The sequence below is a fragment of the Macaca mulatta genome, chromosome 2 (assembly GCF_049350105.2).
Source record: "Macaca mulatta isolate MMU2019108-1 chromosome 2, T2T-MMU8v2.0, whole genome shotgun sequence".
NCBI lineage: Eukaryota > Metazoa > Chordata > Mammalia > Primates > Cercopithecidae > Macaca > Macaca mulatta.
The window spans coordinates 182,643,403-182,659,159 of NC_133407.1; the positions used below are offsets into that span (position 1 = coordinate 182,643,403).

Genomic DNA, 15,757 nt, shown 5'->3' on the forward strand with positions numbered 1-15,757 from the left:
AATGGAGAATCTGCTTACATTTTGTTGCTGTTTAATTATTTTACTTTCAAGCAGGGGTCAGCAAATTTTTTTCTGTAAAAGACTGGATAGTAACTACATTAGACTTTGTGGGCCATATGGTATGTTTCATGATCAACTCTGCTATTTTTACAAAAACAGGTGGTGGACTGGATTTGGCCCATGGACCATAGTTTGCCTTTTAGAGCATGAAATTCAGAGATAGCATTGCCTCACTTCCTTCACTTCACCAGAGAAAAGTTGGCAAAAGCTAAAGTGACGGATGAAGGTCTTACCCTGTTAGCTAGATGATCAAATTAGAGAAACTGGGTTTATTGATAACAGATCTCTTGTCTGTATTCATAGTCCACACATGAAGTCATGGTTCTCTATTTTCAACATAACAGCTGTGCACTATGGAAACAATTAGTGTTATGAATCCAATGTGACCACTTCAGGTTGGAGAACAGAGGCATTCTCAGGCTTATGAAGTGGATTGTGCTTTCATTTAGGTCTCCTAGGATCAACGTAGGGGGAAACCTAAGCTAGTCACAGAACTGGGCCTGATTCATGGACTGTTTGGGGCTCATCTTTGCCCTTGGTTGAAGTCCTCCCTTAAAGTATTCATGCTTTTCACATCTTTCTACAATAAAGGAAAGATCATTATTGGATCAAATGTCCAAATAATGGACATTTTATCATTTGTAAAAATCATCTAAAACATGAATTGAGCAGGCTGAGGACAAGGATTTTGTTTTATCCCCAGCTGTGGCATTTTGGCAAATCACGTCACAATCTAGCCTCTGCTGACCTCATCTGTTACAATTCCCAAGGCCACCACCAACACACCACCACACACTAACACACTAACACACACACGTCTGTTACGATCCCCAAGGCCACCATTAACACACCATGATTCCATTCTTCAGAGCACCCAGATTAATGCCTGGTACACAGAAGTTTCTCAATAAACTTTGTTTAAATTAATGATGTATAAACTCAGTCCTTTCCTTACTAAAACTCCTTCTGAAGGTTAATTGAATTCTTCCTCTGTTATTTGTTTTGTTTTGTTTTATTCGGAGTAAAGGCTTTCCATGTTTTCACATCATTGCTGTAACAAATTTAATAGGATGTACTTTGGTTTAGCAATAATTGGCCATTCTGGAGGGCATCTATTAAAACTATAGAGTTGATTTTCTTTTATAAACACTGATATTTAAATAAACTGGAATGTTTAATGGTTTGAATGGCCCAAAATTTTGTCACAACATCCATAAGGTTTCTAAATTTTCTTAGTCCTTGAGGCAGACGGGACTTGAGAAAGATGGCATTTGAGATGAGTTAGGGTCATGGCCGCTCATGTGGATTTACCTTAGATTCATGATTCTGCTAGTTCAGATGTCCAAGGTTTGAACTCTTACTGAAAAGAGTTGGCTTATGTGTGGAAGGAGAGTTGGGTATGGAAAGGGAGCAGCAAAGGTTCAATAAGAAGGCTCCACTCCAAAGTTCTCTCTGATCACTTCACTTATACTATTAGAACTTAAATAATGCAGTTTGGTTTTCCTTATTAATACAAAAATTTATCATGAGATAAGAAACTTCTTCATTCTTTATGTGTCTTTACACTTCAATAGGAACTAGCTCTTCAGATCTTTTCCAATCAAAGCTTTAAAGAAGAGAGGCTGGTACAACCAGTGAGGGCAGAAGCCAGAATTTGGGGGAAATATGCAGAAATTACAAACAGGAGGATGCCAAAATTTTTGTCGATAGAATTTTACCCCCGGGGGCCAACTTTGGAAGTTTGCTGGGATGCTGTTTGGTTAATTGAGATTTCTGGGCTGTTGGGTGCCTCTTGTGTGCCAGGACCCATGCATTAGAAATACTAAAGTGAAGAAAAATGGACAATTGTGACTTCAGGTAGCTTACATTCTAGTGAGGCAAAAAGAGGTTAAACACATAATAGTGAAGTGGCTACACTGTCTGGTGTATATACCCTGGAGTTCGTTGTTGCGTGCCAGGAAAATTTAGGACACAGGACACATACAAGTTTAGAAGCAGAGGTTTAATAAGCAGAAGAGAAAGAGCAACAGCACTCTCCGTAGAGAGAGGGGTCTCTGAGCAGAAAGGACCCGCTGGCAGGGATGCCCCGGAATATATAGTCCAATTTGAGGAAGTGGTGTCTGATTTACGCAGGGCTCACATATTAGTTTGATCAGGTATGACATTTACATAGTGTCTGAGGAAGGCTGGTCCCCCAACCCTAATCTTATTATGCAAATGGCTTTCCAGTTGATCGGCGCCATCTTGTCTGCTCTTTACTGTACAAGTGGCTGACAAAGAAAGAGAAGATGGAGCCGCCATCTTGAACATAACTAGTCCATAGTTCCTGCTGGCATTCACCCAGGCAAGCTCCAACCTTGCAGGCTGTTTTTTGCTAGAAAAGGACTTGGGGCTGCTTTTCATCAAAAGGAAAAGTCTTACCTAGGACTCCCATACCCTTATTATCTGCCCAAGTGATTTCTTCTTAACTCCTGTATTAATAGTATACTAAATGAATAATGCAAACTAAGATGAATGTATTTGTGAAGGAGGGCTAAAAACAGAGAAACCAACTGGAGCCTGGGATGTCAGAGGAGGCTTTTATAAGAAAGGAACTCTTGAATCAAGTCTGAAGGATGAGTGAGTGTTAACTAACTGAGGACTTTCAGGGCTGGTTAGTGAATGACTTCACGGGAGTGAAATCAGAGCCTCCCTGGGAGAGGGATCAACTCTGAACAGACACCCTACTGTGGATGGAGCAGGTTAAATGGGTGGAAATAACAGCTACCCAGTGCTACTGGAGCACAGCAACTAAGCAGAGAGGGCTTAGAGATGAACCTGGAGAGAAAAAGAAATGGGGGCTAACTCATACATTGGAGGGTCAACTACATCGAAATTATGAGTCACCATCTGGGAACAATGGAAACTGTTGAAATGTCCTAAACATGAGCTATATGTTCTGATTTATTTTTTAAAAAGACGTCTCTGGTTACCAGTGTAGAGTCTATCATAGTAGCTGAAGTAAGAGATAGTGGTGGGTTGGACTACTCATGCTTACTAGTAGTAATTTAGTGGTGATAAGTAAGAAAGGAATAAATGTGTAAGATATAAAGAAGGTGAAAATATACAGATTTGACAATCAGATATTTGAGGAGAAAAGAAGAAAGCATCAAAGATGACTCCTGGGTTTCTAGCCTACACATATAGTGAGCATTGAAAAATGTAGTGGTTGAGAATGTGAATCATAACTTTGCCTTTGTTCAAATCCCAACCCTGCCACTTAGTAATAGTGTGATCTTGGGCCAATTGCTTAACCACTGTAAGCCTCCATTTCTCATCTTGGAAATGTAGGTGGAGATGATGCTAGTAGCCACATCGTAGTTATAAAAAAGATTAAATGGGTTAACATAGATATACAGTACCTGACCCAGAATCAGTATTACCAGTGGTTAGTTTTCAGCATCACTACATGAGTGATGGTTATTTCCTGTACTAGAAAAGAGTCAGACGTAGGGCTAAAAATTATGGCTTCAGTGTTAGTTTTTTTGAGTCTGAGGTGCCTTTGAGACTTCTTAGTGAACAGTGCTGTGTAGGCTGTTTCATATATGAGTCTAGAACTCCGGGATTAGGTCTGCACTAGGGCTACAAATTTAGGAGCCGTCAATGTATAAGTGATAGTTCAAGTCATGAAAATCAATGCAATCACCAAAAAATGTTTCAGAATGAGTCCCAAGGTCCTCCACTATATAATGAACAGGTAGATGAGTTTGAGCTTACAGAGAGACAGAAATGACCAGTCAGAGAAGTGGGAGAATATTTGAAGAAGGAGGATGTAGTCAACAGTGTTGAATGCTAATCTTTAAGTAAAAATGAGGAGTATCTAGTGAATCTAGTAAAGTCACTGCTGACCTTACAGGGAGTGTTTTGTTTGTGTAATTGACACAGAAGCTATTTCATAGTGGACTGAAGGGAGAAGGAAATAGAAGGACAGAAGAGGGAGCAAGAGCTGAAAGAGCATGTAAGGTCAGATGAGGACAATGTTTTGTTACTGTTGTTTTTTAAGATAAGCAAGATTTGAGTGTTTTAACTGTCAAAGATAAGGACCAAGTTGAAAGAAACTCATTGAATAGTGCAATTTTCCTAAGGAAAAAAGGAGAATCACTAAGATGTAGAGTATAGACAGAGTAATTAGATAAAGGGACAGCCAATTCCTGTTATGCAGAACAAGAAAGGAGAGGGATGGGTGTTGACGTAGACAGGTTTATAGGTTCAAAAGTGGGAATTTGAGGGAGTTTCTGTTCAGTGAGTTCAATTTTCTGTTGAAGAGAGAGTCTGCCAAGTGAGGAGACAGAAGTCAGAAGAAAGGGCTAAACTTTGACAAGTTATGGGAGAAGATGAGAATGGCTTGGCAAGAGGAATGAGGACCCACTTGAGATTAATGACCACGAATTTATACTTACACCATCTTCTCTACCATGTGATGTTTTCTAGAAGAGTTTGCCACTTAGAGGCAGGTGCCATGAAAGGAGATTATTGGGCTCATCCACAGTTGAGATATCTCTAGAAGGATGTGACAGGAAAAAAGTAAGCTACGCATTTGGAGGTTTGGCAAGAAGATTATTGCAGTGATGGGCCCTGGAATCTAATCATGTACCATGGAAGAGGCTGCTAGTTTGGGAGGAAGTAAAAAACATCCATGAAGGCTATTTTTCAATGATGTCTAAGAGTGTGGAGAAAGTAGTTTAACAAGCAGGAAGAGGCTGTGGTTAAAGACTGGGATCCTTTGGAAGTGGAACAGATTTATTGAAGGTAATTTTATGGCTGACTTATATAGAAATCTCTTAATAGAAAGTTCAATTTTTATAACACATGGAATCTTGCACAACAAGAGTGTGACTTTTTGCATCATAGTAGCAGTAATAATATCTGTATCTGGGTTCATAACTTGATATAGCTCTAATTATGAATTAGGATAAGTTTTCTCCTCCTTTGCCCATATTATGTTCTCACTGGTATCCCATCAACTGTTGTATCTGACCATCCCTCTCATTCTTTCGAACTGGGGGATCATTTCATTTCTTGATCTTTTGAATAGTGTTTACTGCTGTCAACCTCACTCCATCCTGCAGTGATCCTTCACTTCCTAAGTATGTGTGATTTCTACCTGAGCCCTGGGAGAGAGCATTTCTTGATAATTTTCTGTTTGTTATTAACACAGGTAGCTTGTGTCTCTAAAATTGACACTGTGATTTAAATTTGGAAATTCAAGCGTGATGGTGAGCAGCTGGGGTGAGGTATATTTGGTGATAGTATTTCAGTGCCTGAAATCAGGCCCCAGCCACTTCTTTCTTTAGCCTAGCTGGTACTAGGGCTGCCTTTGTTGTGCCTTACTATTTATAAAGGCTGCCTTTGAGTGGTCTGATGTAAAGACACTATATTCGTTTTCTATTGCAGCCATAAGAAATTACCACCAACCTAGCAGTTTAAAACAGTACAAATTTACTATCTTACAGCTCTGTAGGTCAAAAGTCTGGGTGGGCTTTGCTAGTTTCTCTGCTCCAAGTCTTACAAGACTGAAATAAAAGTGTCAGCTAGCATAGGCTCTCATCTGGAGGCTGGGGTGTTGTGGGGGCCAGAGGGTGAGAATCTAATTCCAGGCTCATTCAGTTTCTTTGCAGAAGTAAATTTCACCTGGTTGTTAAATGAGGACCCTGTCTCCTTGCTGACTGTTGGCTGGAAGTCATTTTCAGCTTCTAGAGGCCACCAATATTTCTTGTCATGTGTTTCCCTTCCTTCATCTTCAAAGTCCGCAATTATGGGTTGAGTCTTTTGCGTGCTTTGAATTTCTCTGACGTCCTTTCTGCCTCATATCTCCTGCTTACAGCCAGAGAAAGTTCTCTGCTTTTAAAGAGACATGATTAGATTGAGCCTATGCAGATATTCTATAAGAATCTTCCTCTTTAACGTATTTTATTCTTGTCTGTAATATGTCTTTTTGCCATGGTCATCTTCCAGTTTTTGTTTCTCTAGCAGTTTAAAGATGATGTGGATATGTGATTTGGTATTTATTTATTTTAAAAAATTCTTCAACTATTTCTCTCTTCAAACATTTCTTCTGTTCAATTCTCTCTTTGTCTTCCGAGTTTCCAGTTACATGCATGTTGCCCTCGTTCATACTACCCCTCTTGAATGCCCTACTTAAAAAAAACGTCATTCGTTGTTCTTTTCTCTATTATTTTTTCATTTTTGATATTTCACTTTGATCTTTTCTTATTATTTTTTATTCTTCTGAAGTTATCATCTGAGTATACATACTGTCTCCCTTTTCCATAAGAGCCTTAAGCATGTTTATCATAATTATTTTAAATTCCCCATGTAATAGTTCCAACATCTGTGTCATATCAAACTCTGGTTATGTTGATTGATTTGTCTCTTGACAGGGTGTTATAATTTTTTTCTTTTGGTTCTTTGCAAATATAATTTTTTTAAAAAAACTGACATTTATATAGTCATATATAGACATCATGTAAGACAGTAGACACTGAGGGAAATAGATTTAAGGCTGAAAATTTGCATGCATTTTCTTTTGTTAGGCCTTTACTGTGGTAGGTTGAGACAACTGGGTCATTAGTTGAGCTGAGTTTGCATTATGTTGTTGCCATGGCTACCCAGTGCACCACAGGCCTCCAATTTCTGTAGCATCATCTTATAAAGTCAAGACTGATTTACCACAGAGTATTTTTTTTAAATGTCTGTTCTACCCTAACCTCAGCTTTGGATCTTCCCTTTGAGCCTACACCCCAAAGAACGTTTTTCTCCAACTTTTAAATGCTCCCCTCCGCAGTAGACTGCTGCTACTTGTTATGCAATGATTATTAGCCGATTGATAGGGGACATTGAGGAGTCTTTTTGTTGTTCTGATTCAGCCTTATTCTTAAGGAGGCCCCATGTTCTGGGTCTTAGGAGTGGGGTCTCTTCCTTTCTGTGGAAGGTTTCTAATGGTCGGGCCTAGAAGATATTCCCATCCCTCCCTTAGGAACAGAGCATGTTTCATGTTCCCTTATTCTGGCTGCAGTGGATCTTCACCTATGCCCTGGAGCAACAAGATGGTGGTTCTTCCCCAGTGGGGTTAGACTTATGCTCCATAGGAAAGATAAAAGGATCTGGGTGGTTTTGAGAATGTCCATGGGAGGCATTCTCAGAACTCTCTTGCTGTTTCCGATCTTTTCTGTAACTATGAGGTTCGTGAAGAGCCCACAAGTAGATAAAAACTCCCTTTGTGTCCTTGATTCTCAGGGATTCTGTATTCGAATGATAGTCTACATTTCCAGGCTTTTAGGAATTCACTAAAAATTTTAACCAAATTTATCTTACTAGCTTCTATAGCATCCAGTGGCATCTCTCTTTGGGTACGGTTATGTTTGATTTCCGTTTTCTCTGCAACTTTAGCTCTTTGATGAGTTTTAGAAACATTACAAATTTGAAGACTGTTTAGAGGTTGTTTGTTTTCTTTTTTGTTTGTTGCAAAGGTGGGAGTAATATTTACATCCTAAATGGAAACCAGAAGTTCAATGTTTTACAGAAGTTTTAGGACACCTTCATAATATGTTCCTGTTTTAAAACTGCAGGTATGCCTTACTCCTTTTATTAGTTTTCCCAATGTATACATTACAGGATATTTATCACGTGGTAAAATTGTCCTAGATAAAATACTGTTGCTTATCCTTCTGGTTAAGTATATCCTCAAAGTACATTCACTCTAATGAAGCAAGCAAAGGAAATACTTGTGCCAACTGTTGCTTTGTTTCTCCTCACTCACTTTATCTCTTCTTTGTTCTCCTTCTCATTTCTTGGTCAACTTATTATTTTTAGCACTAGCCACATATTTCTCAATTTGGACAGTTTTTTAAATAATAAATGTGTTTCTTTTCTTCACCAGCAGGTGAGGACTTACAATCAAACTCATTGTCTTATATTCAGAATATAGTCCATTAGGGATGAGTTCCAACTCTGCACTTGTTTTAGTTAATCTGTCAACAACATTTGATAGTGTCCACTTTCTATTTCATAAGATACACATGTTTTTCCTTATGGATTCCAAAACTCCATTGTCTTTTCTCTTACCTCATGAGCTACTTCTCAGTGTCGCTGGTTTTGTCATTTTCCTCCAGCTCTAAATATCAGGAATCTCCAAGGATTAAAACCAGATGCTTTATCTTTACCATATATCAATCCATGAATAACTGACTTAGACTATTTTAATGATAGAGTCCACAAGTAATAATAAACAGGTACACTAAGTACCTCACAATTTCCCTGCACCAGGAGCTGAGCTGTAAGCAGGGAAGCCAGGGTCAAATTTAAGGTTTGATTCTCCCTTAGCAAGTAGTTTAACATCTCTGTGTTCAAGTTTCCTCATTTGTCTGGTTTTCCTCCTTTCTCACTGGCGGCTATTAAGTCTTCTTTGCTGATTCATACTCATTTTACCAGTCTCTTAAATTGGAGTGTCCCAGGACTGAGTTCCTGGATCTCTTCTATCTGCTCTCCCTCCCTTGGTGATCTCATCTAGTCTTATGACTTTAAATACGGTCTGAATACCAACAAGTTCCAAATTTATATCTCTAGCCCTGACCACTCCCTTCAACTTCAGATCCGTTTATCCAACTCCCTACTTAATATCTCTATTTGGCTTTCTAATAGACATGCAGGTTTCGCCTGTTCAAAACCTAGCTTCTAAATGCCTCTACCCCATATTTCCCTGTCCCGTAGTCGTTCCCAACTCAACTAAAGACAACTCTATCTTTCCATTACTCGGGTCAATAAAACTGGAGACATCTGTAGCTCCTCATAAATTTCTCTTTTGATTCATCGACAAGATTTTTAGCTCTGCTTTCAAGTTTTATCAAGAAATTTTCTCTATTTTTCTTAATCAAATTATCGTCCACCTTGATTGAAACTACCACCATCTCTTACTTGGATTATTGCTATAGTTTCCTAAATAGTCTCCCTGTTTTTGGCTCTTAGAATATTCTCAACACAGCACCTAAAGTAATTCAGTAAAAATATAAATCAGATTTTAATCATTTCTCTGCTCAAAAACCTCTAATAACTTACCATCACAGAATAAAAGCCAAATTCCCTCAATGTCCTCTAAGACCCTATCCATCTGGCCCAGCTACCTCTAGCTTCACCTCTTCCTGTTTTCTCCTCACTCATCTTCCTATAGCCACAGTAACCAGGCATGTTCCTTTCTCTGGGTCTTTGCACTGGGTGTTCCTTCTGACTAGAATATTCTTCCTCCAAATGTCTGAATGGTCCATTATTTTCATTATCTGTTTCACTTCCTTCAGGGCTTTATTCTAAAGTGAAGCCTCCTCCCCTCTCTGTCAAAAATTGTGCCCCTTCCCACCCTGACTCCTCCTGGTTCCTTGCTTTACTTTCCTCCTCAGCATTTATCACCACCTGTACTCGTTAGGTTAGGCTTGATTGTGTCTCAACAACAAACCCCCAAATCTCAAAGACTTAAAAACATAGAAACATGTATTTTTTGCTCAGTCACATGTTTGTAGTCTCTCAAGACCCAGGCTCCATCTGGTCAATTGCTTCCTTGCAGGACAGGAAGAACAGAGTTGGAGGGTCTGGCACCAATAACTTAATGAATTGACCTGGAAGTGGCTTATGTCCCTTTTGTGCACAATCTGCTGGTGAGAATTAGTTACATGATTGTGACTAATTTCAAGAGATGGAGACATATAATTTTCATGAGGTCAGAATAATAGGGGAATCAGATATCAAGAAGCAGAGGCAGTATCTGCCCCATCATTTGACATGCCATATATTTTGTGTGTGTGTGTGTGTGTGTGTGTGTGTGTGTGTGTGTGTGTTCTTCTGTTTTTTTGAGACAGAGTCTGAGTCTCTCTCTCGCCCAGGCTAGAGTGCAGTGGTGCGATCTCAGCTTACTGCAAACTCCACCTCCCAGGTTCAAGCAATTCTCCCTGCCTGAGCCTACTGAGTAGCTGGGATTACAGGTGTCTGCCACCGTGCCTGGTTAATTTTTGTATTTTTGTAGAGACGGGGTTTCACCACGTTGGGCAGGCTGGTCTCGAACTCCTGACCTCAGGTGATCTGCCCACCTCGACCTCCGAAAATGCTGGGATTACAGGCGTGAGCCCCCGCGCCTGGCCTGACATACCATATGTTTTACTTATTATTTCTTTATTTATCTCTTCTCACTAGAATGTAAACTCAATGAAAGTATGGCTTTTTGTTTGTTTTTATTCACTGTTTGTTTTGTTCCAGCTTATGGCAGAGAGCTTTGCGTATTCTAGGTGCTCCATAAATATTTGTTAAATAAATGAGTGATTGGATTTTTATAATGATTTTAAGAAGAAGAAATACCAACTTTCCTTGCAGATTTGTAGATAGATGCAAAAGATTCCATGTGTAAAGTATTGTTAATACTATTACTTCTTGTTTTATGGTAGAATTCTAATTAGAAGACATCTGTGAAATGGGAGATATAAAAATATTATCCAAACAATGGAGGATACAGGCAGAGAATAATCTAATTTAAAATCTTATGAAGAAGAGAAGTACATAAGTAAAACATCTAATATGGCTGCCACTATATTTAATAGTTGCTACATGCATGGAAATCATCCAATATCATTTACAGGGCAAAAAAATAGTCCCAGTGAACATGTTGTAAAGGGAAACTGAATCAGCACAGACATTTGCGATGGTAAAGTTCATCTTCACTTGTTAAAAAGTCCACCCAGCCCTGTGCCTTGCCCTGCTCTGATGATGCTATTGAGACACCCGTCTGACATGCATGGACTATCGTACTTGGATCTCTATCAGGGACAGGACCACGTTCTTTTCTTGGATCCAGTCTGTTCTTTTACTGAGCAGACAGCAAGCCCCTCATGCTAGAAATATGCAGCTGGGATTCTCAGCATCAAAACTTCCACTTCTGCCTGATGACACACGTGCTGAGTGCTCTGTGTGGTTATGGAATGCCTCTGCTGATTTTATGAGAAGAGACATGTCTTACTTTCCCTGCCCAATCCCTTGCCAGTTGAGCTTTATGATTCTGTATAAAGAAAAAAAAGTCAAAATTTAAAACATTAAAGGGATGACAAACACGTTTACGTTTGCCCTGGGCTTGGTGGTAACGTGCTGTTTCTCGATAATAATGAGAGCTGCTAATAGGCATTTTCCATGTGTGCTTTTATGTCTTGCGGATTTATGTGACAGTTTATCTGGTGCTTTAGTTGGGGCCCAGAATTGTAGAGGATAAGCGTTCACCACCCCATTAGTAATAATGCAGATGAACTAATCCATTGCCACACAAACAAGATTTTTATGCTAATTATCCACCAAGATCATCCATGTGTGATGTAAAGGTCTGTGGAACTGTTTGGATCTAGGCTGGTCTCATTCCACATGTTTTTGAAGGGCATGGCTGAGACTTATATTGTAAAGTACCTGTCATTCTTAACATAGTCAGTTTATTGCTACTTTATTTAAATAAATTATAACAGCGAAGGATAGAGGAAATGGATAAGGAATGAGGAGAGGCTGCCAGAGAATGGCTATTTTAAAAATAAATGTATGAAGAAAGGGCATGTAAGTGACAATAAGCCTTAAATTGATATTTCGTGACTGATAGTGAGCCAGTGAAATTCTATCCAAAGGGTAATTCCAAGATTTCATGACTCCCAGCCTTCTTTGTCCTTTTTATAATTTTACCAGAAGAAAAAATTGGAGTTGTTGTCTTTTTGGTCTGAAGATGATGCTTCCTGTTTGTATTGCTGATTCCAAGTTTTGGGTTATTACGCCACATTAGAAAATAGCAATAAGTCTTTCATATGACCACTGAATTATTTCTAAATAATTAAAAGATATATAAATTAATAATAATTAAAAGGTAACTATCTCATGTATATTTCTAAATGCTGTGTTTGAGAGGAGTTGTTCTGATGAGCGCCAGAAATACAGTGCTAGAGGTCACTGTATCTGGACCTTTGTTAAATGTACTAGTATTTGGGAGGGAGAAAGACAGTTCATCCTAAGAGCTAATCTACAGCCTGGCCCCAAGAGGGAGGGAGAATAGTTACAATTACTCTTAAGTTCTTCCCAACTCTGAGTTTCCAAGTATCTATGAGCATGATCCTTTCTTTTTAATCAAACTGGTCTATTTGCTTTTTTTAAAATTTTGTACAGGGTTTGCAGTTCAATATGGGCTTCTTGCTACTACCATTTTTTACCTGAAACATTCTTTCAAGTCCTGCCTTTTATTTGACTCTTATTTTCAAAGTTAAGCTGAAGTCTCACCTTCTCCATGAACCTTTTACCTAGAGATTAATATCCACTCCCTCTAAATTCAAGAAATGTAAAGCATTGCTTGGTATGACAATCGTCTGTCTAACTGTCTGGTAATCTCTTTGAGATCAGAAAAATGGTGTTTCTTTCTCTGAGAAGTGTTCCCAACAGTATCTTCTTACATGCCTCAGAAGAATCCTTGTTTTCCTTTGTAAATGTAATTTTTTGCATATAGCTCTTATCATGTGTCAAAGTTAACTCTTGGAGATCAGAATCCCTCACTACTGAGGTGTGATGTAGTATCTTACTCATTTTTGCTTACACACTCTTTAGCCTGTGCCTATGACGTTATCTTGTGATCGTCTATTTCTTTCTTCATTTATGAGTATAGCCTTATTCTGACGTTTATTCTGTGAGCATTAAGGAGTCACGTGCTGTTTTTGTCCAGCAGGGGAAGAGGAAAGAGATAACATAATAAAGTAGTATTGTACAGTGATTAACCCGGAAATAGTGGGAACGGTGGACTGGAAAGGTAATGAGGTTGTTAATTATAAAAATGGGTAAGACTGGCTGGTCTTTTCAGGCCAAGCCTATGGATATTATGTAGGCACAGGAGACAAAGTTGCATAGTGTTTGAAGCCCAGAAATGCATGTACCCAAAAAGGAATGAGTCCTTCCTACATGGGTTTGAAAGAAGTATATTTGAAAAGTGAAAGGAATCCAAGATGACATCGAGAGGATGCAGGATGAAGTTTTAGAAGCTAGAAATGCAAAGAGAGAGTCAAAGAGTGGGTAAAATAGAGCAAGTAAACAGCTCAGGGGAGCTAGTTGGAATTTTATAGAAATAAAAGGAAAGATGGTATAGAAACTTCATCTAGAATACATAAAAGAGAAACAAGCAATTCCAAGTTGAGATGATTTTGTATTTGTGTCCTCAGTGTCTTAGTGCTTTGCTGATGAGCCTCTCTCTAAAAATACTTTTTCTTTTTTTAATGAATCTTATTTGCAATTCTTTCTTTTATTTATGAAAAGATTGAACACTTCACAAATTTGTGTGTAATCCTTGCGCAAGAGCCCCATGCTAATCTTCTCTGTATACTTCCAACTTTAGTATACGTGCTGCCGAAGCCAGCACAACAATTTTATTAAATTATAAAATACCTATTTATTTCTTTTAATTTAAATGAAATATAGATATTTTGTGTACATATTAATAAATCAAATAGCATATTCCATGGTGTTTTTGTACCAAATTACAATTAGAGTGTTTAATTTTTTTCTAGTACAAAAGATGCAGTATATAGTACATATACAAGGCTAACATCATTTTCTTATTATTTAATTATTTTTAATTAACAAAAATCCTATGTGTTTATGGTATATAACATGATGTTTTGAAATATGTATACATTGTAGAATGGCTAAATCAAGCTAATTAACCAAGCTAATTGCTTCACATGACGTTTTTTGTTTCTTAAAGTCTACTTTTAGCAATTTTCAAGTGTACTTGAATTGTTATTAACTATATTGTTATTAACTATAGTCACTATATTGTACAGTAGGTATTGTGAACTTAAAATGTTTCTTGAGATGAATTGATCTGGAAGGGAGACAGTTTTGGCCAAAATTTAAGGGATTATTTGTAGACAAGAGATAAAAATGCCTTTTCCCCTTAGAGATCAGAATACTAGCAGGAGGAGCTGGGATTTTCTTCAACTGTGTACAAATGGGGTGAATTGGAGTTAATAAACAGTGATCTTGTTGGGTGGGGCTAAGAAAGAAGGTGAGATAGGAATTGCTAGAAAACATTGACTTATTTACAACTCATTGCAAGTAATTTAAATGAAATGAAACCATAACCTATATATGATTTGTCCTTAAGAATGTCTTCTGTTACAATAAAATTTTGGGCTCAGGATGACCTGCACCAAAGTGGTCAAGGAGAAGGAAAAGAAGAAAACACACTTTTTAATTAGAAGTTTAGTCTTTCAGAAGAGAACCACTGCTCCAAGTCCTCAGGATGGTAATGAAACAAAGTCATAGGCATCCTTGCATTTGGACTTCTCCGTGTTTTACGCAGGTTTTGGATCAAGGTGTCTATAAAACCTGACTCCTCAAGTGTGACTTGGGTGCCTGGGACTGTGACACATCACAGATGGAAGCAAAGTAAACTGGTTTTGAGGAAGATAATGATGGTTGGAGCCTGACCGCATCAACAGAAATGTCAGTGGCTCACAAAGCCTATAGGGCTGGAGCCAAATGAGTATTCAGAAATAGAGGTTCGGATATCAGAATCAGCTAAGCTACTTATAGTTAGCAGCTAAGTTATGATTGAAGCCTTAACTGTAAAGGAGTTCCCTAAAGGAGCAAAAGACGGAACCTTTGTAAATTGCCATGTTTTGAGGCCAGAGGAGGAAGAGAAGTAATGGAGAGAGATGGAGATTTCATGGAAAATGAGAATCAGGATACCACTGTGTCACAGAGTAAAATCAAGGTGTAGGGAGAGGTGGAGCAAAGGGTGCTCACACACATGCATACACAAGTAAGGGCAGATATATTAGGTTGGTCAGAGGTCTGCAGTGCTACACAGAAGTTATGGGAAATGAGAACTTCAAACAAATATCTGAAACATGGGATTCTCCAATCTGCACTAGACTAATCTCAGATATTTTTAGAGTCATTAAAACCATTGACATCATTCTAATGCTGGTGTGGGAAATAATAGATACTTTGTTACTCTCCTGTGAGCAATTAATGTGGCAGATGAATGTTACCAATTAGTTCACATTGTTCTTTAGAGAGGTTTTGGGTGCATCTTATCCTCAGTTGACTTTAGTGTGCTGGGATTAATGTAATGTTCCCTAGGCACGTGGCCTCAGCCCCATAAAACAGGTTGTCACGTTACCATGAATGACTATTATGAGATGCCTGGATGAGGACGGACACCACAGAGATCAAGTACATGCATATGATAATTAGAGCCCTTAGAAATAACTCTCCACTCAGAAGAAATATTTCCTTATGGAAATGATATGAAATGCCATTAGATATTTACAATCATATTAATTTTTAAAAGAGAGTAGATGAAAAGAGTGTTTGGCCAGAAAGAGATGTTGATAGTCTACACCTTATATAATATCATGTAGAATGAATTATCACAGATATCAACACCCCAACATTCATCTTTACTTTTCCTCAGTCTGAATTTTCCTTCTTCCCATTCTCTGGACAAGTCCTTCTTGGCATTCAAGACCCAGATCAGATGTCACTTCTTCTGTGATACCATTCCTGACTCACCCACTTCTAACTAGTCAATGCTCCTCTGAATTACCTCTGCATGTGGCTCCCTCCTCTATGTAGAATTTGTTGAGCGCATTGAGTAATAACTCTTACA

The 15,757-nt window shown here is 38.4% G+C and overlaps 1 protein-coding gene and 1 non-coding gene across 51 annotated transcripts in view; one reads left to right on the forward strand and one right to left on the reverse strand.

Moving 5' to 3' along the window:
* ABI3BP (ABI family member 3 binding protein) overlaps positions 1–15,757 on the forward strand; it is a 244,769-nt gene that overhangs the window by 27,266 nt on the left and 201,746 nt on the right. The window lies entirely within an intron of this gene.
* Positions 13,390–13,498, reverse strand: LOC114676513 (U6 spliceosomal RNA). The gene has a single exon (XR_003727584.2). It is a non-coding gene; the product is annotated as a U6 spliceosomal RNA (small nuclear RNA).